Consider the following 23,019-nt stretch of genomic DNA (forward strand, 5'->3'; position numbering starts at 1 on the left):
GGCTGTCTCACATTCTATTTAAAGTCATGGATAAAACCAGCATAAAAATAAAATATACAGTAGTTGATGAAATAACTCATGACCTAAAGTAAAGTTTAATAATGAAATTATAGAAATTGAAACTTTCTTCTCCTTTATCTTACTGAGGTATGAATTTATCCATGAATAGGTACAGTAATAATAAATTAAGTGTGGGACATTGAGCCTTTTTTCTGTCACGTGAATGCATAGTGTGGGGCACCAACCGCCGGTTGTGCATATCTTAAATATCAGCTTTCAGCAGCCCCATGTGCTTTGCTGTCATTCTTTAAGTAAATAATATTGATGAGACAGGTATTTAACTTGGATAATTTTTGTGGTTTTATAGTTGTCTTATTCTTTAATAGAATTAATTGAATATATGAGAGGCATTTTTCTATAAAAGATTAATAAAAATTTCACTGGGTAGTGGAATTAATATTTATATCTTGCTCATGTAAATACAAAGGGGTTTATTTATTTATTTATAATTTGAAGATAGGTGTAATAGTGAGCATTATTTAGAGAAAAAAAATCCATTCGTTTGACTACTTACCTTGAAATTTAATGCTGCTTCAGTTATAAAACATTAGCACAAAAAAACCCAAAGCAGACAATATGTGAGTCCTGTGCTTTATGAGAATATTGTAATTGCAAAAGGAATATTATCTATCCGATGCTGAACTGTATCCAGGCCTCCCAGGGTGATGCAGCTGCAGAATTGTTGTTCAGGAGGGATGGAGGAGTTTCAAAATTAACTCCATATCAGAGTTTGGGATCTAATAAAGAGCAGAAGCTCTGATGTATTTTCCAAAGGATCTTTGTTCATCCTTTAACTGGAGCAGGCCCATCCCATGTAAACCTTAGAAACCCTATAATGAGAGGGTTATACAGACAGAGATGAACACTGGTGATGAGACTCTCTCTAGTAATGCTTTTTTTATGGAGAAGGAGACCTGGGAAGCATCAAAGAAGTAGGAAGAACAGTTCTGTGCATGATTTACCTTGATCTTTTAGAAAAAGAAATTGATTTTCATACCTTTTCAAACTACAGTAAGAACTCAAGCTCACAATTTGCTCCTCCCCAGATAATTAGAAATTGAAATTTTATAAGTGGTAAACTAAAAAAAAAGAAACCAAAATCAAAAAATCTTAAAGAAATTTCTAATCCTGATATATCCACATATATTTTTTGGTTGACAGTAGTTTTCCTGGCTTTCTTAAGAGCTAACTCTCAAGATTGTCAGTGTGTTCTGAGATCAAATTTAGACATATTTTATGATATAATTAAGATGCTTTGGTTTTCAGTTCTTGTAAATCATTTTGTGAGCAACAGTGAAAAAAAATTAATATCACAGAATTAAAGTGGCTTAGCAGAATTGTATTTTCAGTGGTTGTCTACCTGTGTGAATTTAACTTTTCTCTTAAACATTTATGCTGGTTTTACTGATATAATAAGCTGAGAGATAATAAACACTGTTTTCAAACAAATTCTGTCCATTGGTGAATAAAAAGAAGGCAAGTAGTTCATGGCTACAACCTGATCATTCTATTACCCATACAGATATAAATCCATTAGAATGGATTGAAGTAAATTGAATTAATTCTTATTTCTTTCAAACTGTGCCACCTGAATATTGAAAAAAATCAGAGTAGTGAATGAAATTTACCTCATAAGAGCTATAATTAAATTAATTATTTGTGTTGATGTTCATTGAGGAAAAGACTGGGAGAGGTGTTTAAGTCCTAATTCAAATGGGACGGAGGCTTGGGTGGAGCAAACATGTAACATCACTTTAGGCAGTGCATGAAAGATGACATCCAATATCCTCCTTGTTCTAAGAATACATTTCTCAAATAATATACATAACAAAGATAAAATAAAAATAAAAACATCTATATATGCTATGTACATGAGCAGTGTTTTACAGACGTTTATTGACTGAACTTTAAAGTGAAATAAATATGCAGGTTTTAGGGGTTTTTGCCACTTAACACTCAAAGGCAGTGGAGAGGAGAATCTCCTTTATGTTGAGGTGCTCAGACACAATGGTACAGTAAGATGTGGGTTTTTGTTTCAGCCTGACAGTCATTTAATTAAAAAGTCTATTTGTTATATCTGTTAGGAAAAGTTGTTCAATACGTGTATTTTTTTGTGTCTAGGTTAAGCTGGTGTTTTCAGTTGCTGCTTAAACTTGATTTTGAAGTTTATCCCTGCTATCTGTCTGTTAGGAATTGTTTTGAGGAGGAAATTCTAAGTGTATGGGAATGGATCTATGAAAAACTTCCTTAAGAGAAGAGGCAACTGTCTAGTCCAGATGAGAAATCCAAATGTGGTAGGGAATCTTAAGGAAACTAAATTCAGTAGGATATGTTATAAACCTATCAGAGAGCTAAATTAAAAAAATAAAATATTGTTGTCACTGCTGTTCCCTGCTTTGCACAGTTTAATGTTGTGGCAACATTGCACAGAAACCTCATCAACATGACTTTGTTTGAATTACACCAGCTGTTTAATTGCCTGTCATAACACAAAACAAGACCTTAGGAACTACAGAACAATACCTCATCTACCAAACTGTATTAAATATTGCTGTTTGTGTAAATATTATCATATGTTTTTAGAGACATGTGCCTTAAGGAGTCAGTGCACTTCTATTTTTTCTATATGTATGGCCACTGCAGTATAATAGGTGTAGCCAAAGAAAAGTTGTGCTGGTGGATTTATCTCCTGTTTGCAGTTTGCATTGCTGGTTGCAGCAGCAGACCAAAGATAGAGCTCTCAGAGCATCTTGGTATTCAGAGCTTTCATCCAAATCAGATCTGTTTTCTGAGTTAGCAATCATTTTCTGATATTATCAGAGTTCTGTTGTGTTTGTTCATTTTCCCCTCTAGCATGACTGACAGATTTATAACATTACAGGAGGAGAAATTAGATACTAGACAAAGAGTGTTAAAAAACAGGCTATGAAAACATTCCAAGGGACTTTTTATATTGTTACAAAATTTCCTTTATATTAAATTTTATAAAAGTTAGAGCAGGAAGATTTTTGTAGTAGTTGACTGGCCAATATTTTTGTTTACCTTCAGTCTTTTGCCTTTTATATTCTAGTTGCATCTTTACATACTTGTTAAAATAAATTGCTGACTATTTGTTTCAGTTTCCCCCCCAAAAAACCCCCAATATTCATGCTGGGGTTGACCAGCTCCCACCTGGGCTTGCTCTAAGATGGGGATCAGCTGTTCTGCCATAGGCAGGGACATCTCACTTTGAGCTGATCTGAAAAGTTTGTACTTTTAATATCTATGAGTTCTAGGCTTGATTAGTGAATTCGTATTTCACAAGTCTTTAACCCAGTGGCAGAATTTGGATCTTTAATACCCAGGGGTTTTTTATGATTTTCTTTTTATGATTTTCTCCTGGAGAGGAGGAGGTAGGGGATAACCAGCAGTTCTTTCTGCTGGAGAAAGCGTGTCCTTAATTAACTCAAAGGAGTGGTAAAAGAGTTAAAGATGATGGTGTATTAAGAAAAAATAATTTCTACCTTTAAAAAAATATTTGGAAGTACAGACAAGCCTGCATAGATAGTTTTATTAGAGTCCCTGAGATAACATCTCATTTTTAGTCTAGACACTCTGAATTACCACCCACAGTGTATGGTAAGAAATTATCATGAGGAAAATCTTTTGAAAATTTTTCTTCCCGTCCTTTTGTCTTGTACCATGAGAGAAGTTAAAACATAAAAGTAGAGCTTCAGATTTTCTCTGAAAATTAAAAAGTCTTTTAAAAGATCTAGGGGAAAAAATGACTTTTTTTTTGCTACTAACTAGATTAGTCTATCCAAGAAATCACTTTAAAGAAAGGGCTAGATCACATTGTATTACCACATGGGGTCATGTGCTATTAATAATCTTTAATAAAGAGAATGTAAAAATATAAACTTTACAGTTTTGTTTTTCTGCATTCAGAGGCACATTGCTGGCTAAGATGGGAGAAAAAGTTACAAGTTTCAAAGCTCTGTTAACGTTGTTTGTGATAAGCATTTGCATTTATGAAATTTGTTAAGCTTCCATATGTCATGTTGCATTCTGGAAACTATTATGTATAAAATTAGCATATAGAAATTGTTTCTAAGCAAAACCAAACTTTCTAGAAAGGTAAAAAGTGACTGTGTGGTCTACAAAGGAACCTTGGCTGCCAACCAAAGTTCCTTGGCTGAACAGAGGATGTGAGGGCACATCCTATGTTTTTTCTGATGAAGTTTCAGAGCATTTCCTCTGGGAGAAAGTCAGGATGTACACAGAGGGTCTGGTCTGGACTAGACACTGTGAAATGGGTCCTGCAGGCTGGACATCACCTTTCCAAACAAGGGGGTTTGGATGGATCAGCTTTTCTTCTGAGGACAACACTGGAATTGCTTGATGGGTGTTTGTCCGCTTTGTTTATGGTCCCACGAGAGGTAAAGACATTTCACCTACGGAGAAATAGGAGAATATTGACACCTATAAAACCATATACTAATTATATAACAGACATACGCAGTACAGGTGGAGAGATTAAGTTTCAAATAAGTTACTTCTACAAATCTCATTTACTGTTAATGGCAGTTGGGGGTTGCCTATATTTTCTGCCCTTGGTGCTTTCTCTCATTAAGGGAAATTAAAGAGTTGAAATTATGGATCTGTAATTGCTCTTTAGGTAAGGATTATTCATTGTCTTACTGAAGAATGTGATGTGGAATAGAGCACTGGCATGCCAAAAATGATTCTCAAGCAAAAAACAACTGCATTGAGCATTTCTAAAGATGCTGTACATGATTAATTCACCTCAGAACAGTAATATTCTTCATCTGCAGTATGGTGTTAGTCAGGAATCACTGCTACTTTTCTTAATGAAGTTTTAATAAAGTGTTTAAGCTGCTAAAGTTACCTGGAGGTTCAGCTCTTTGCTGCTCAAAGCATATGCAGCACATTTTACTTCAAAGAAAGATCAAGGAGGATCATGTGAGAAGTGTGTGATGGGTGGAGAGTGGCTGAACGTGAGCCTGGGTGTGCCCAGATGGGCAAGAGGCCAAGGGCACCTGGCTTGGATCAGGAATAGTGTGTCACAGCCCCAGGGCAGTGCCCATCCCTGTGCTGGCTCTGCTGAGGCACCTCCAGTGCTGGGGCACTTCTGGGACCCTCAGGACAAGAGAGACAGTGAGGGGCTGGAGCCCTTCCCCAGGGAGGGGGCTGGAGCAGCAGGAGCAGCTGAGGGAGCTGGGGGGGCTCAGCCTGGAGCAAAGGAGGCTCAGGGGGGACCTTCTGGCTCTGCAACCCCCTGACAGGAGGGGGGAGCCGGGGGGGGTCGGGCTCTGCTCCCAGGGAACAAGGGACAGGATAAAGGGAAACGGCCTCAGGCTGTGCCAAGGGAGGTTCAGGCTGGACATCAGGAGGAATTTCTCCGTGGAAAGGATTATCAAGCATTGAAACAGGCTTCTTAGGCCAGTGGTGGAGTCACCACCCCTGGAAGTGTTCAAAAACCTGTGGGTGTGGCTCTTGAGGACAGGGATTAATGGTGAACATGGTGGTGGTGCAGGGTTGGTGGTTGGACGTGATCTTTTCCAACTTGAATAATTCTGTGATTCCCTGTGCATGCATTTATGGGCAAGTAAGAAATGAAGAAAAATGTAAAAATAGCATTTTCTCAGTTTAGTTCAGCAGTTTCAAGGTAATTATCTTTATAAATACTTTATGGTGCTGTTAAAGCACACCATTGTTGGACAGCACAAGGATCCTTTTGTAAAAAGGGTAAACTGGTGTGGAAACCACAATGGGGTTCAGTGGGGTTTGTGTGTTGCTGCCTTTGGAACAGAATCAGCCTTTTTCAGAGACATGATATATTTGCTTTCTAAAGTTGCCTGCATTGTCTGGGGATGAGGATTAAGGCTTAGACTTTTTATGTTTGATCTCTCTGTGTCCAGGAGGTATTATTTATATGCCATGGGATTTACTACATGATTCACATTTCCAGAAGGAATAAAATCATTTGCTTTCAGTAGGAAGGTTCAGCCTGTGAAGAGGCAGATTATAAAATTGTGATACAATTGTTTTGAAGGAAAAAAGTATATGTAAGAGCTTGTAGTTAGACTTGACAAGCTAATTAAATGTTGTCCAACACTTAATTATTAGGACTGTAGTAGAAAAGGAATGTATAAGTATTTTGTAAATCCATATTTGAACAGGCAATTTTATTTTTAAAGTTTTACATGTTTGGGGGGGTTTTTTGTTTTGTTTTTATTAGTAGAAAAACCTTAAAAACAGAGCAAAATTTAGGAAAATTAAATCGGTTAATATACATGATATTATGAAAGAATTCCTCCCTGTGAGGGTGGAGAGGCCCTGGCACAGGTTGCCCAGAGAAGCTGTGGCTGCCCCATCCCTGGAAGTGTCCAAGGCCAGGTTGGACGGGGCTTGGAGCAACCTGGGCTAATGGAAGGTGTCCCTGCCCATGGCAGGGGGTGGAATGAGATGAGCTTTAAGGTCTGTTCCATCACAAACCATTCTATAATTCTGTGATTTTTCCAATAAAAAGCTCTTCGATAGACAAGGATAGAAATCCCTCTTTCAAAGGTGAAATTGAGATAAAACAAGGCTGGGATAAAGATATTGAGTAGAGAAAAATCCAAACCCTTGGGCACACAATGAAAACTATTCCAGAACAAACGCTGGAAATTTGTCTTCAATCATTACTGAGCTTTTTTGTGTAAAGTGATTTCCATTAGCTGGACACGCTCCAGGTTCAGCAGCCACCACCATCCTTCCAAGCCTGTGGAAATAGTGATCTGCCACCTTTTTTTGTCTGATGTACGAGAGAAAATCAGAGGAAAGACTTGTCCCAGTGCCACCTGGCAAAGGACAAGGACTATTAGATTAGAACAGGAACCCTGTTTGATATCCAGGAATAGGGAGCATTGCTGACCAAGAGGAACATGCCTTACAAGTGGGGATTCCAAATGGAGTTATGCTGATAAAGGAAATTAATCTGAGATTTTTGGAGCTGCTCCCGGTAGATATTTGTTTTGCACAGGAAGGATTATGTGAGCACTTGGAAGGAGGTGTTTATTTAGATTTTTTTTTTCGTTAGTTGGCCATATTTCTTATCTATGTTTACACACAGAACTGCTGAACCAAGAATAATTGAGAATATGTGATTTTTCTTTTTTGAATGTGTACCTCTACCACAAAGGTATTAATTTGTAAAGCGGGTTTTTTTGGAATATCCAGTAACATCCACTGATATCTAAATTGCAAAAGTAAAACTTGTAATTATTTGGATACTTTATGTACATATTATGGAACTATAAAAGCTAGGGAAAGTCTTATAAAATAGCAATGATAAAAGTGTTCCCAAAAGAGGAGAATACTTTCCATTAATGAAATCAAGAGGTAAAATATTTGAAGCAAAGTAATGTAATGAAGTATGACTCAGTTAATCTTAGCACTATTAAAAACTTAAAATATTAGAAAAATTCTATAAAATGAAATTATAGCCTTGCAGTAACATCCTTTTTATTCAGTACTATTTCTCATTTATCAGGTTTCTGCTAATGGCCTTAGAGATTTAGAGAAAATAATCTGAGTGGTGTGCTTCCAAGGGAACTCAGTTAAGTCTGCCTTTTGGATTATTGTTTTGGGATCTGGATGATTTAAAATGAATAAAACCTCCCTGTGTAACAGTGATAAAGATTATATGGTTAGCACAGTATCTTTCAACATACAGCATTTAGGGGAATCTAAGAGTGTAAATTCCTCCAACATTTGTCATGAAATGAAATAAGGATTTGGATCCACTCATAATGGAAAAAAAATCAGCTTCTATAAAATTTTTAATAAAAAAAAGCACTTTATGTTCTTGCACATACCCTGAATGAGTTGTGTTCTGTGTTTCAGCACAAGGTGCTCACATTTGTCCTAAGAAAATGGAAATATCGCACTGAAAAAATACTACTTCTTTTCATTTTCCAAATGTCATCATAGAAAAAGCCCAGTTTTTCTGTCTAGCTCTAAATTGCTTTACCAATTAATGTCAATTTTTGGGTTGTACCGTCTTTGGGGACCCATTTCCTGTTAGTGAAGTGAGAGCCATGAGAACAGACTGCCTAAGCTTGGGTGTGTTAAAGCAGGAACTAGACAGTATGGAAAATGGGAAAATAGTGCAAAATTCACTGTTCTTTACTGATCAGGTCAAAACATAAATAATTTCCTTAATCAGAATATTTTTGGGAATATGTACCATCTTTATATGGTGCTTCCTCACTTGATGTCAGCCTTGGCTTTGCCTTAGATGTTACCCCTGCAAAAGCTCTTCATTTGATGTTCCATATACAGCAAATATCTATAAAGTTCCATATATAGTTTTAGAGGTATGTTTTCCTGTCAACAAGTAATATATAGTGATATATTTTGCTGATATATAGTGATAAATTTTACTGCTATGTAGTGATATATTTTACTGCACCTGCACTTAACTGCAATGAGCAGCTTTTAAATGGTGACTGTTATGAGGATAATGAATACCAGCTTTTTTTCTCTAGGATATTTATCAGAGGAAATTACTGGGTTTGTGCAGTCTAATATTTAAATATTTTCAAATATTTAACAAATCACGTGTTCTCAGGGCTGAGACAATTCAATCATTTAATCCAAGAGAACTAAAAGCAATAAAATAGAAAATTCAGCAGTAACTTTAATGGATGTGGCTGTTGTTGTACAATAAGCTTTACAAAGTCATTCCACTATTTTGTTGTTTACATAATTGTTTCCATCCACTGTAAGTGTTGTAAACTATTTTCAGTAAATAACATTATTTTTGTTAGGTAACACAACTAACAGCTTTCTTTTTGAAGTGCTTAGAGTGCTATTGTTTATGAGACAAAGCAATCTCTAAATATATTTACGAACCACAAAGCAACTTGAAAGTTTCCTTTTGATCCGTTTGAGGTTCTTATTCAGAACTGTGTGAAAATTATCATATATGACGGGTTCTTTGGCTGCAATGACAATATATTATGGAAAAGCTTGAAATGCTATGAAAGGCTGTCTCATCGTGTTTTTGTACTACAAAAGGTTCTCATTTCAAGCCCGGGCTCTGAAAGTCTGCCTCATCCTGTGCTTCAACAAATTAAAGCCTACCTTCTTCCCCCTGCAATTATTTTATAATTCTTTAGGTATACAACCTCTTGTAAAAGTATATAATCTAATTTCAAGCCTAGTTTGCTTCTAATTATCTGTTTATCAGCAATTGAGATTTTTTTTTCTTCTTCCTCGTAAATTTGAGGCTTTGGGAAGAAAAGAACATCTGGTATCGAAAAGGAATGCATTAATTATCTAGTCTCTAATTTACTATTTAATTTAATTTTTACTTATTTTAATTATGAACATTTAATTTTGCCTTATTTTAATAATGGTCAAAAAATAGTTTTGTTTTGAGACTGCTGTTCCCAGTGTTCAATTTTCCTCTTAAAAAGTGGGCTCTGAAGTGGATGGAAGCTTTATGTGTTTGTTTGTGTATCATAAATCAATTTCTTGATAGAAGCTATGACTAATTCTCTGCTTAGCAAGCTAAGCCTCTTGGTTTTCCTGTGGAGGGTTTTATTTGATCCTTCTGATGGGCTGTTCATAGTCACAGTGTTGCTGAATTCAAGAGGTGTGAAGATTTTTGTCTTTTTTTAATTTATTTTTGGTGAGTGAAAGGCACTGTGTGAACAAAAATACAATAATCCACTGTAATATTTTCCAATTTTATTGGAGATTTGGAGTCCTCTATCCCCTAGCCAATACTAAATTTTCCCACTAAGTCAAGGAAGAGTTAAGTGACCAAATTTCATCCCAGTCTGCTGTGTATCTGTAAAGTGCAAATCTCAAGATAATGTCAGTTCTTTCTGACAGATTCCCATTTTAAAAGCAAAACCAAAGGCTGATCTCTGCTTTAACCTTTCCAGTTGCAAGATAAGCGTAGAAGTCAGGACACAAAGTGGCTTTGGCAAACAGAATGACCCAGTAGAGTTACCAATCCATGAACAAATGGGATGTGTAATTATCTAAAATAAAAAGGAAAAGCTTATGGAGAAAAAGCTAAAAACCCCAAACAACTTTCTCGACCAAGCACAGACCATCCCTGTGCATCCAAAGCTGCTGCTCTGACCCACAGGGTGGTGGGAATACCCAGGAAGGGTGTGGAATTAGAGGTGGGGGCAGAGAAATATCAGAAATAAGACATATTTCAGCCCTGTTTCACATGTATATCAGGAAATATTGAGAGAAAATACAGAGAACAACTTGGAATTAAGTCCAGCTTTTTGTGTAAGAGTAAATACATGCATTCTTTAAAACCTGTGTAGGTCAAAACAATTTGAATGCCTACAGAACCTTTAGTGATGCATTGATTTGCTAATATGATGATGAAGTACCTCTGTCCACAGTTTTGTTGTGGGTAAGGTTTTGTTAAATGTTTTCTTTTTATCTAACCCTGTAACAGAAGTTCTACAGTATCTCAAAGATCATTTTCCAAACACTTCATTGGAGAGTGATTCAGGAATTCTCTGATGCTTGGTTTATTACTCAGTAGTCACATCTACTTTTCTAAGCAGGGTATGTATAGAATCCAGATGCATAAGTGTCTTGGCATTAAACTGAATGATTTGGAGAATGGTGAATATTTTTATAGGAAAGATTTCTTAAGAATATTAAGGGGTGATCTTTAGCTGAATCCATAAGTGAAAAATATAGGTTTTTAAGTGAAACTTTTTGGAAAGATAAAGTTGTTTCTCCTGTCAAATCTTCATTATCCACTCTGCCTTGGAAGGAGGGTGAAGAGTCTGTGCTCAGATGTTCTCTCCTTTCTTAGTCTTGGCAGCACTAAAGGAAATTACCTGCTTTGTAATATTTATGAGAAATCATAGCAATCTTTTACATGATTTTGGGAAGTAAATTCAACTCTGCTTTCAAGAAAGGACAGAGAACTAGATACAGTAAAAAATATGCAAAATAAAATAGTGACAATCATATAGAGGTAATCAGGTCCTCAAAAAGGCAAGGCAATGCAAAATCAGGTTCACCGAGTTAAAAAAAATCTTGGTTCTAAATTCCTTGAGATTTCTGATCTTATCATTTTAGGTGTTTTTAGTGGCCACTGCTAAAATTAAAATATATTTCCTATTTTAGCATTAAACTCAATTAAATAGAGAGACTTACAGTTCAATATGCCAATGTTTAAACAAGATTTGAATGTCAATTAAATTTACAGACTCATTATCACACATAGACCTCTTGGATTTTCTGCCATTATTCAGTGTATATGTTATAATCCATTATACCAAATACTACCACCAAGTCATTATTTTTAATATAATCTTTAAAAAATGGATTATTTTTAATTTTCAAGCATTAAAATTATTTCATTTATCTTTAACTGATACAGTCGTCACTGTCAAAATCTTGGTGATCCTTTCCCTTTTCCCTTTAAAACATTCACTGAAAAGCAAAGCACAAAGGCACAAAACCTTACCTGGCACAAATAGTTATCCCTTTCAGCAATGAATTCTTTCTGAATAAGAGTTTATTTCATGGTCTGCATGAACATTAATGCCTTCAAGACCTGTTTTGGGTGAGAGAGGGTGATGAAGGAGAGCAGAGTTCAAGTGGCACCTGGGCTAAAATGTGCCAGTCAATTTCAGCTTGTTCAGAACTGTTTTATTTGAGACAGAAATCAGATTAGAAGAAAAATGGAGACTATGTTAATGTATTAAAATGGCTGTAAGGAAAGAGAAGGAACAAACAGCAGTAATAGACTGCAGAGGCAGAGGAGGTGACACCAATTGTGATTTTCGATGCATTACTGAAATCTAATGTGCTGGTTCATAGAAATGGAATATTAATGAAAATGAAAATGAGCAACTGAAGGAGCCATGTAAAAGAGAGATTTGGAGAGGTAGTATTATGTCAAAGGAATCTTGGTTTCTGGCATGCAAAATGAAACTCTAGGGAACACAGCAATGAAATCTTTGGGAAGTGGGAAATAATGCCCAGGAAAAAAAAGCTGGGTTATAATTTCCCTCCAACTGCTAATGCTGAAGGACACAGAAATTGCAGGAGGTATCTGAAAATTTATGGAGTTATGCTTAGAAGTGACCTTGTAAAATAACTAAGATCAAAGGAGGGAATATACAGAAAAAAAAAATTAGCACTCATTTCTGAAAGTCCAGATTATGTGCATCCTTTGGGTATTAAGGAAATTATCTGGAAATACCCTGTGTACCACTGAGAACTTCCTTGTGAAAAGTCACGTTTTACTGGGAAAGTAAGCAAATATTAGAACAAAGAAAATGGAGTGACAATTTTCAGAGGACAGAGGAGTGAACCAGGTAATTAAAGATAATTAATTTTAAAAGGCCAAGGCTTAGTTCACAAAAGGCATTTAAAGTAGAACTGGGGCAGAATACAGACAGTTAGTGTTAGTTGTGTCAAGAAGTGTAATCCTTCTAATTTCTGCCTGAATGTGAAGAGACAGCAATCAGCCAGTGCTTCCAAATGCTCCAGGAAGATTTATCTAAATCCTGGTCTGTTTTCTTACACAATATTGTACTGTTATATTACAGCTTAGACTGTTTCACACCTTGCCCTGGGTGAGGTCTGTAATTATTCCAGGTCCCTCACACCATACCTGATACCCAAAGTTCTTGTCCTCTTCATAGATAGGGATCTGTGGATGACCAAAGTATCACCATTCCTACAAGAATTCAACATAATCTGGCTATAGGGTAAAAAAAGATTACATAGAAAACTGAGATCCTGAGAAAAGCACGTGGTTGTTTTCCCCTAGAGAAGCTGGTCAGGCTGAAAGAGTTTAGATGGTTCAGTGGTTTCAGAAGAATTGGAACTGAACAGTGGGATAGCAGAGAATACAGAGCACAGTAAAGTTCAGGGTTGATTGTGGTAACAAGACAGTGAAGTGAAAAGAAAACCATAGTCAGCCAGACAGGTGAGGGCATTCTCAACTCAGTAATCAATCCCAACAGACAGAACGAGTTACGTTCAGAGTCACAGACGTTCTGTTTTGGCTGCTCTACATCCTTCCATGTGATGATGAATGTGAATACAAGAATGAAAATTATGCATATGTTCATGCGATTTTGACAGCAGCAACTTCTCCATGAGCTCTTGACTGAAATGACTGATTTTCCCTGTGAGAAAACTCGCCTGTGTGCCCAGGTTTCAGAGCTGTCATGTGTGAGACACAGTTATTCCCTTGACTATGAAAGGGTGAGCAACCAGTGGAGCCAGCATTCCTCACTTCCAAGGGCCTTCTCCACTCATGTGCAGAAATAATTATCATACTCTAATTGTGATTCTTTGAAATCTTCATTGTCTTACGTCATATATTCGATAGGGAGGTTTTTAGGGTGGTGTAAAGGAATAGGTTGAAACGTGCATTTAAAGCAGCTTTGAACCTGCCTACTGTACCTGCGTTTTGACTCTATATAGAAAGAAAACAGTTTTTCAGGTACGTTACCATACTCATTCTTTCTAAATCAAGAGATGGACCATCACTCTAGGATTATTTACAAATTCTGAATCCTGACAGGAGGCAGAGAACTTCTTGAACCCCCTGAGCTTAGCATGTAAACCTCAACAGTACAGACCTTTTTCCTTAATTCAGGTGGAACCATTCTGGGGTTTTCCCAGTCAATGCAGCAGAAGCTCTGAATACCATTCAGAGGTATATAACCCCTCTAGACACAGTCACTGACATTGAGGATGTGGATTTCAGTGAGAAATCTAAAAACTTAAGTATAAAAAGTAAGAGCAGGAAAAAATAAATCCTATGTTAAACTCCAGTTAAGTTGTGGTTGTAGCAGAGGTCAAGATTTTTCTCTGTAATGGCGATTCTGGGGTTAATCTAAGAGTAATTAGGACCTTTAATCATGTGATAGCTTTCATGGTGATGTTATTCTGAATGCAACTTGCAGAATCCCTTTTTAACAAATTGTGAATGGCAAATAGTGGCCATCAAGCAAATGGCATCAAACAACAGCAGATGAATCCAGCCTTGAACCAACCTGGCAAGGGATGTCTGGGAGTATAATCTCAAAGAGAGCAGATTTGCATGCTCAGGACCTAAACTGTTCTGTCTGTATGGATGTGTGATGACAAGCTGACAAGTGTGCCTGAAGTATATTCGAATTGCAGCATTTCAGGAGCAAAAGAACAAACCAATTACAGTGTAGGAACAAGGTTCAGAGCAAGGAGATGGAGTGAAATGTCATTCAGGAACTCGGATGAAACAGGACGTTTATTTTCTGAATCATAAATGACAGCAAGATTTCCTTAACAAAATATTCATGATTTCTTGGAATTACTCATAAAATGAGGCTCAGAAGAGTATAGACTGCAAAATTATGTCTCATCCATGTAAATTTTCCAGATATTATATTCAGGTCATGAAGTATAATGCCAGAATAAAGTATAATAGCAGTAAATATCAGAGGCATTTGTTAGACCATCTCGATAATTAGAGAATGTATTCCCAGGAGAGCAGAATTACTGTAATGTATGCAAGCAGCATGTTTGAAAACAACCCTCTTAATAAATGGAGTTGACAGAAAATACACTGCAAAAGGATTATTGGCAAAGGCATGTAAAGTAAGAGATTTGGCAGGAACTTTAAGAACACAAGTATGCATCACTCAAAGGCAAAGATTTCTGTCCAGGGAACAAGCTGTCTTTGTAAACAGGATTATACCCATAACAAGCATCTAAAAAACATATATGAATTCCATCAAAGAAAAAAAATCCTCCAACAGAAATAAGGGATATGAGGAATATTTCAGTGTCAGTCTTTTCAGGTTAATACTCGAAATAGTTAAAATTGTAAAGTCGGTTTTATTAATTTTTGAGTTTAATTGTTTATTTAATTGTTGCATTAACCAGTCACTTTGCTTCTCTCTGCCCATAACAGATGTTCATTATAAAAACTGAATACATTAAGATGATTACATTATTCAAACTCTTTGATAATTCATTTGTATTAAAACCATAAGACTCTGTTGACATTTCCCTAGGGTACATTTGGTGAGGTTAAGCAGGATAAATGTCACAGTTAGTAATGCTGTTAAGATAAAAACCTTGCAAGGGAACTACATATTATTTTTCTGCTTCATGGTCCTTAACAGCAACTTTTAGAGCTATATTTCCTTTTTAAATTATGCATTATACCTTGAAAAGTAAAATAAAAAGACTTGAAATTATGAATCTTGCCCATTTCCTCAAGAATAAATGAATAGAGGAGGAGAAATCTTAAAGAGCTATGCATGTTTTTCTTTTTTTAAGTTTGGAGAAAAAATGCTATGCAAAGTATAATGGCCACAGTGAGCTTTGGTATGGAAGAATGTAGCTTAAAAATGATGTAAGATGTGCATTAATATCAATGAGAATGCCTTGAAAAAAGGAAGTGAGCCATATAAAATCACTGGGATTCAAAGAGGAATCTCAAGTACAGCACATATATCAATATTTTAGAAATACCTCAATGTAGAACATCATGTAGCTGGAACTGGAGAAAAAATTAGGTTGGGATGACTTGTAGAGGTCCCTCATTTCGTCCTTTTTCTCAAGCCAGGGATAAATACTAAGATTAATTGAAATAAAACTATGTCCATTCCATTTATATTTGTAAAATTTTGAAAGCAAATTTGGGTTGGTTGTGGCCTCCTCCAGGCAAGGTTTGAAAAAGTGGAAGAGCATTAATGGATTCTCCAGTCTGCACAATTTCTTTAGTCCTGGGACCCAGAACGGGACATTCTGAACACCAGGCAACATTTGCCCACCACAATTTTCCCTCTGGAATATTCTAGTGCCTGTGAGTATTCTCAAATATTAACACAGTTTGTACCTTTTCATTAATCCCAAGGTGTTGTTCAGCCCCCAGTGAGGAGGGATCAGTGTAACGTTAATTGTTTATGTTTCAGTTCCTGAAAGTTTTTCTTCAAGTCTTTTTTCAAACACATAAAAAGGTAATTAAGTATATCTTATTGAAGAATAATTGCAACAGCTCCAGTTGGCAATGAGAATAGATGGATGTAGAGGAATATAAAATGTTTTGCTTATTTTTTAATTCAGGAAAATTAACAAGAAGCCACTGAATAATGAAAGTTAATTTGATACTGCTCAGCTACTTACAAGGGGGTTTTAGGTTTGATCTATTTTTTTGTGTCTGGATCATGCCCAATAACTGAATAAAAAATTAATTACATATATTACTGATTATCAAACAAGTGACAACTTTGCAGTTGTCTTTAATCACAACACCTTTGACTATACCGGGGTGAAAGAAAGCTGAAAAAGAACTTTATTATTAATAAATAATGCATTTTTTTGTGAAAAGAGAGTCACAATGTCAGAGGCTAAAACCATGATCAACCAGCTGAGAAAGCAAAAAAATGAACTATTTGGCAGTTTTGTTCGTGATCTATCAGTTTTGGAAATGGACTTCTTGTTTCTCTTTAGAGCATGCAGATGTTCAGGGATGCTGGGAAAACCAGACACAGTTCAAAGGTAGCATAGGAAGAAACCTGGGATAGAAAATCTCTCACTCTTGTGACCATTTCAGGGATGTGGGGAATACTTTAAGGACTATTTTGACTTTTTCAGGGTCTTAAATGAAAAATACTTGACCAATTCTGTAGTAAACATGATCAGTAGCAAAGAACTAAGTCCTTTAGGTCAGAGAAACAACTGAAGCATCTGCTCTTACAAAAACAGGGTGTAACCATGCAGATGGGGAGGAACAACTTAATTACTGGGGGAAAAGTAGTTCATTGTTTTCCATTAGGAAACCTTTCTCCATAGGAAGTTTTAAAAGCAAGATACTGCTGATGACAATAGATTGTCAAAAAAACATGAAAGAGTTTGCAGAAAAAGGCAAGACATTTAAGTCATTACACTTGGATTTGCTATGTAGTGTCTTAAAATTTCTAAATTATTCATTTTAAATCTACCTTTTTTTTTCCTACATGCCAGAATGGAAGGTGACTGCTTATAAATTAATAAGTAATTTGAAAAATTGCTGTTAATTTCAGGGATTTTACAGGTGTCCAAATGTGAGACTTTTTAAGTAATGAAATTCAGTATTGTCTTGTATTTTAAGTTTATAAACAACCTGCTGTGCAAACATACATACAATGATTGGTACTCTCTTCAAGTGGATTTATTTTTTTTCACAATTAATTCTTCTGTTTCATATAGTGAAGTGAGATCTGGGATTTACTTTATTTCAGAAAGGTACTAACTGTGTAAGACAAGAGATTTGCCAGTGGTACAGTCTGATATTATGAAATGTTCTGTTCTTCAAAATCAAAGAAACTGGTGATAAGTTTAAATGACCCACAAAAAATAGCTCTGAAGCATTTGCTGTATTTTAATTACACTGAAATACGGGGTTTTGCCAAAAATGTCCTTTAAAATACCTATATACAATAGATGATTGTTTTATAGATACAAAAAAGAAAGTGTTTGAGATAGTCCAAGATTTCCCATAGCACTTTCAGTGTGAACTCCAAATCTCTCTTGAAGGAAATCAGTGTTTGAAGAAAAGATTTACAGAAGACTAAATGACATTTTAGGAGTTAAATCTACATTGTAAATAGACATGTTGTCATCTGGGGGGCAGTTTAATCCATGATGGTTTTTAAAGTTCAGTGAGTTGCACAACAATGAATTACAGTGGAAATCTGGAAATTCTATTCTGCTCAATCTTTTGTTTCACCAAATAGAGAAATACTCAGTTTGGAAGGAAGAGAGGGAGGTGATATCTGCCTAGTCAGTGAAGCCTGGAAGTCAAATATGGATTTCCACTCCATCTAAAAAGTAGTTTATTTTAAAGAGATTTCTTTACATAAAAATATCTTCCTGTAATTCTGGCAGAGCAGGTACAGAGCATATACAAAGTCCTAGATTATAAGGGTTTTATCATCTGTGTTGCATGCACAAAGCTGCTCTGATTAAGTCTGATTTCAGTGGAGTTGTGTAATCATTAACATGATTAAATTATCAGCTTGTTTAAGTAACTGTTGAGGAAATGCCAAAAGGAAAGAGTGTTACAGAGTATTCTAAAAACCTCAGCAACTTGCAGAAAGCCCTCCACATAAAAAACATCCTTCCAAGCAATACTGGTGCAAGTATTTCGTGCTTTTCTTCTACATTATAGCACGTTTTCAAAAATGTTAACAGGAAGTTTGTGAAAAACACCCCAAGCCCCATGAATTTAGATTTTCTGCTCTGTAAAATTTTTTTTAAATACAGTGAAGGAACAAGTAGATCCACATGACAGAGAGTTGCTTATGGTCACCCTCTACAGATTTGCATTCCTGGATTGCCATACCATTGTCCAGAGGTAAGAACTCTTCCTTGTGTCCCACAGGGGCTCTGTTCCAGATCCAGAGCCCGTGTTCCTGGTCCCTGTGGAGATGTGGATCCTCCCATTCATACCTGAGCGTGGCCCTTTTGTTGCCCTTTTCTAGTGGTGACTGTGGAACTTGAATCATGGAATCACAGAATGGTTTGGCTTAGAAGGGACCTTAAAGATCACCCAGTTCCAAGCCCCTGACGTGAACAGGGACACGTCCTGTGACACCAGGTTGCTCCAAGCCCTGTCCAGCCTGGCCTTGGACACTACCAGAGTTAAATTAACTTATTGCCATGTTACTTCTTTGTGGTTGCACTCCATGTGCCAAAAATTAGGAGCATTAAGGATCCGTGTCAGGTCCCTAATTTTCTGGTGTTCATTCTGCTTTGTCCTGTAGGTAAGTTGTAGGTCAGTAGTAGACACCCTCCTGTCCAGTAGGAAGTTTTACAGATTATTTTAATTACAGAATGAGCCTTCATGGTAAGTGAAATGAATGTTGCCTTTGGAATATCCTCATGCTTGGTTGCTGTTAATAACAATGGTGGAGGGAGGTTTATCTTCCAAAGAATAAAGCATTTCCCAGTGTGCACTACACAGCTTTTTATCAAAACCCTTTAGCCCAGAGGCGGATCTTGCCAGGGCAATCTTTGATGTGCAGCTGGGATGGCACAGTAGGTTACAGTGGAGGAAATAAATGCAATACTAACCACTCAACGCCCCCCCAGCCCTACACATAACTTGTATTTACAGGTTGTTTAATTTTAAATCTTCTTTCAGCATAAAAACGCTACAAGTTTATCACTAACTTCTGCCTCTCTTAATAATTCATTTGTGTGGCAGTTGTACAGGTTTAATTAGCTGCTTCTGCTTTGGTGTTCTCGTGTCATGTTGTCTCTTTCATTAGATCTCTCCTCTTCAGCTGTGTTAGATGTTTGCACATTTCCTTGCTTTAAGCAATGTGGGCTATAATTGGGATCTAAAGTTGGAACAAGTCTTCAGTTACCATTTTGTTAATTCCTTTTATTTTCCTGTCAAAACCGTATGTTATCATGTACTGCCAATGAAGTGAAAGAGGAGTCAAAGGTAATCCACATCAGCCTTTTTGCTTCTGGCAAAGGTTTGTGTCTTTAGACTTGTTTTCTGTTATAAATGTCTCTATGAAAATATCCATACCATTTTCAGTTTCTCTTTCAATAGACACTGTGCCCAAGCATGTTATAGAATGCTGGAGGCTTTTAAGCTTCTAAAATCAAAAGTGTCAATGACTTGGTTTATTCAAATTATCTGCAACTCTTTTATTGCTCTTTTTCCTGTCACATATAAATTTAATTTATTTTTTTAAAATAATATTAAGCTGGGATTGGATTAGTATGAAAAACTGTGTTGAAATTTTGCTAAAATTGTTAAGCTAAAAGGTGGGAAAAGAGAAAATAGAAGGCAGAAGTAGCAGCCTGGAAGTTGGAAAATGTGATCAAACAGAGGAAGGGCAGTCTCAACATGCAGGCTGTTTGTCAGATGTGTGGAATGGGCTTTGTTTTCCATTCCGAATGACTGTGGGGACAGACAGGGATGTTTTGCAGTGAAAAAGTGTGGAGACAGCAGTCTTCTGCAAAGCTTTGGTCTTCAGGTGCTGAAATTTTGGAAGACTTAAATAAAAGTAGTAATGGACAACACACCGTTGTTGGGCAAAATGACATTCTGCTCTGAAATGATTGATTTCATCAGCTTTTCGGGTAAGATCTGTATTCTGTAAGTGTTCTTGAGCTTGAAGGTAGTTACAGGTGATTATTCTGCTGAGCCAAAAATTAAGAAACTTGCAGAAGTAAACTAGAAACATTTTAACGTGTTCGTGCCATTCTGTGCCATTTTCACACTAAAAGAAACAACACAAATAAAAAACAAATTCTGTAGGAAAATCTTTAGGATTGGGATGCAGTTCTGTCACAGTGACAAATAGTTGCCTTCCCAAAATGTTCATTTCCATTGTGCAAATATGTGTGTTTTCAGCATAATGAAGGACAGGTTTTGGACATGTACTGCCATGAGTTTACCCAGGTATAGTAAACTTTATGTTTGCTGCTTGCTTATTACATTCAAACATATAATCCATTGTACTGTGTAACTGATTTTTGACTATGACAAAGTTCATAAAGTTAACTTAGCTGGAGATAAAAAGTTAACTTAGTTGAAGATAACTGCACTGTGGATTATTCATTTTTTTTTATTTACTTCTGCTCTTCATGGCATGCTTTAAAAATAATTTTATTTATTTGTTATCTGTTGTAGATTGTAATTAAGTAAAACCCACATTTGAAAATATGGAAAGGTTATGAATATTTCTGCTACTGCCATGGGGATGATATGACTTTTATAGTTGAAGATTGAGAATGAAATGGCTGTGATAATGGAACATGGTTTTGGTTTTGTGAAGGCTTGGAGGTCTTCTGATACAGTAAATTAACAACCAGCTGATGTTCTGCAGTGCTGCTTAAAAGGGCTCTGTTTGATTTAAAAACGGGAGGTTTCTTTGTCTGAAACAGCCATTAAAATTAAATAATTGCAATAACACACTTGCCATTGGATGGGAACTGAATCTCAGCAAGTGTTTGAGAATTAATTTCAAGTTCAAAAGAAAATGAGCAACCAACGTCAAGTCCAACCCCCCCAGTGCCTTTGTCTGTGTAGTCACAATCCCACACCAGGGCTTGCTCATGGCAACTCTGTTCTGTGGTTTCCAAACCTCTCTTCTTCCGAGGCTGTGACAAAAATTCCTACATTAAATTTGGTTCAAATTCTGCCCAGTGACAACTCTTATCTTGCCATAAAGATCACCCCGAAGGGTCAGTTCCTTATATCTTTATGTTTTGTTTCAATTCTGTGCCCCCTCGATGTTCTGCACAGTCCCTCACCCTGTTTCAGAATCAGTGCAGTTGTGTAAGACAACCAATGAAGGTGGTTTTGTCATCAGTTTCTGCTGCCAAACTGTGAATATGCAAAAGGCTTGATTTCTGATTTGAAACGAAAAAAAAAAAAGAGAAGTTTCTTAAATTAGGACAATAGGAAAGATTTATAGGTTAAAGAGGTTGTGTACCATGGGGGCATTTTTAATTTCTTAAAAAGGAAATTTTAAATTGATTCTGGTTGAATTGACTGTTTCATTCTAAGATATTTATAGATCAATTACATGAAGTAAAGCTTTGGTTCAATATTAAGATGCAAAAGGATTAAATGGTTGGAAATATCTATATTTTAAACTGTGATATGCATACTAAACTCTCTTGATGAAAACAGTTAATCTCAGATGGACAGTAACCTACCCTGGAGCCAGCACTGAGGGCCAAAACATAAAGATCTTGGTACCAGAATCCAGTAAATAATTCCTTACAAAATGTTTTTTCAGTATTTTGTCAGTTCCTGTCTCAATTCAAAACTCCAACGGGAAATGAATATAACATAGATTAAGGTAACATATATTACCCCATTAATGTGCTTTAAATAGTGTCACCAAAACAACCTTTTTATAGGCCATTCTATGTATAAAATTAAATATGAGATTTTGTTTAGAAGGAAGAATCAATCTGTAAGTGAATCAAACAAAAGACCAGAAAAAAATCACATTCATGTGTTGAACAGAAATACAAAGAAAATTATGTGAGAAATAACAAATACTTACTCTGTTATATGTTATAGCAGGACACTAGATTGAATAAAAGCTTTTCACTTTTCAAAGCAAAAACTTAAAAAAAAAAAGGTGGAGTAGAAGATGGAGTTCTGAAACACAGATAATTAAAATTACAGTTAAAATAAGGCTTTAAAAAACACATTAAGTGGTTTTAGGGTCTTTGTTTTCATTTTTATTCATGAACTAGAAAAACTAGAGATAAATTTTTCAAGTTTCTCAAACGTGTGTACAGATATACATAGATGAGGAAGTACCTCAAATATATCTATAGATCATGGTATATGCTATAAATATATCTGTGATGTGGCACAAGGTGCAGACACACACCCTCCTCCTGTTTGTACCGTGACAGGACACTTGCACAAGTCCTTGGAATACAGATTCAAATTGAAACATTTGGGGGGATATTTTTACCAATATTACCAACAGGCAACAACACTGTACAAATAACATGTTAAATGTTATAGATGCAGCCAGAGCTCAAGTTTTATTAAGTTCCAGAGTATGTGTTCCTATTCCTGTACAGGAATATCTGACTCCAGCAGCATTAAGTTGGGGTTTTTTTCCTGTGTCAAATCTTCTTGGTTTCAAAAAAACAATAATAGAAGTGTTCTTTAAGAGCCATCCTGACTAAAACAGAGGAATTGAGGAATACTTGTTTTCAGACAGTTGGGTTTGAAAGGAAGAAAAAGAGGCAGTGGCAGACTGGTGTAGCACAGTTTGGGGAAAACAGCCCTATAGAGGTAAGAATCAGAAAACCACTTTGGGGAAAGATTGTGAAAGAACATTCTCCAAGTCAGTGTTTTGTTCTGCTCCACTTTCCATGGATGGATTTAAATAGATGCTGAGATTGTTAATGTTATGGAGAGAGGAATGC

The 23,019-nt window shown here is 36.1% G+C and overlaps 1 long non-coding RNA gene across 1 annotated transcript; it reads left to right on the forward strand.

The window, feature by feature from the left end:
* The first annotated feature begins 7,627 nt into the window (after positions 1 to 7,627).
* Positions 7,628 to 10,106, forward strand: LOC113969459. The gene is made up of 2 exons (XR_003534862.1): positions 7,628 to 7,663; positions 10,002 to 10,106. It is a non-coding gene; the product is annotated as an uncharacterized LOC113969459 (long non-coding RNA).
* The last annotated feature ends 12,913 nt before the right edge of the window (positions 10,107 to 23,019 follow it).

This window comes from Neopelma chrysocephalum, unplaced genomic scaffold, assembly GCF_003984885.1.
Source record: "Neopelma chrysocephalum unplaced genomic scaffold, ASM398488v2 Primary Assembly neopelma1_73b, whole genome shotgun sequence".
In the NCBI taxonomy this organism is placed as follows: Eukaryota; Metazoa; Chordata; class Aves; order Passeriformes; family Pipridae; genus Neopelma; species Neopelma chrysocephalum.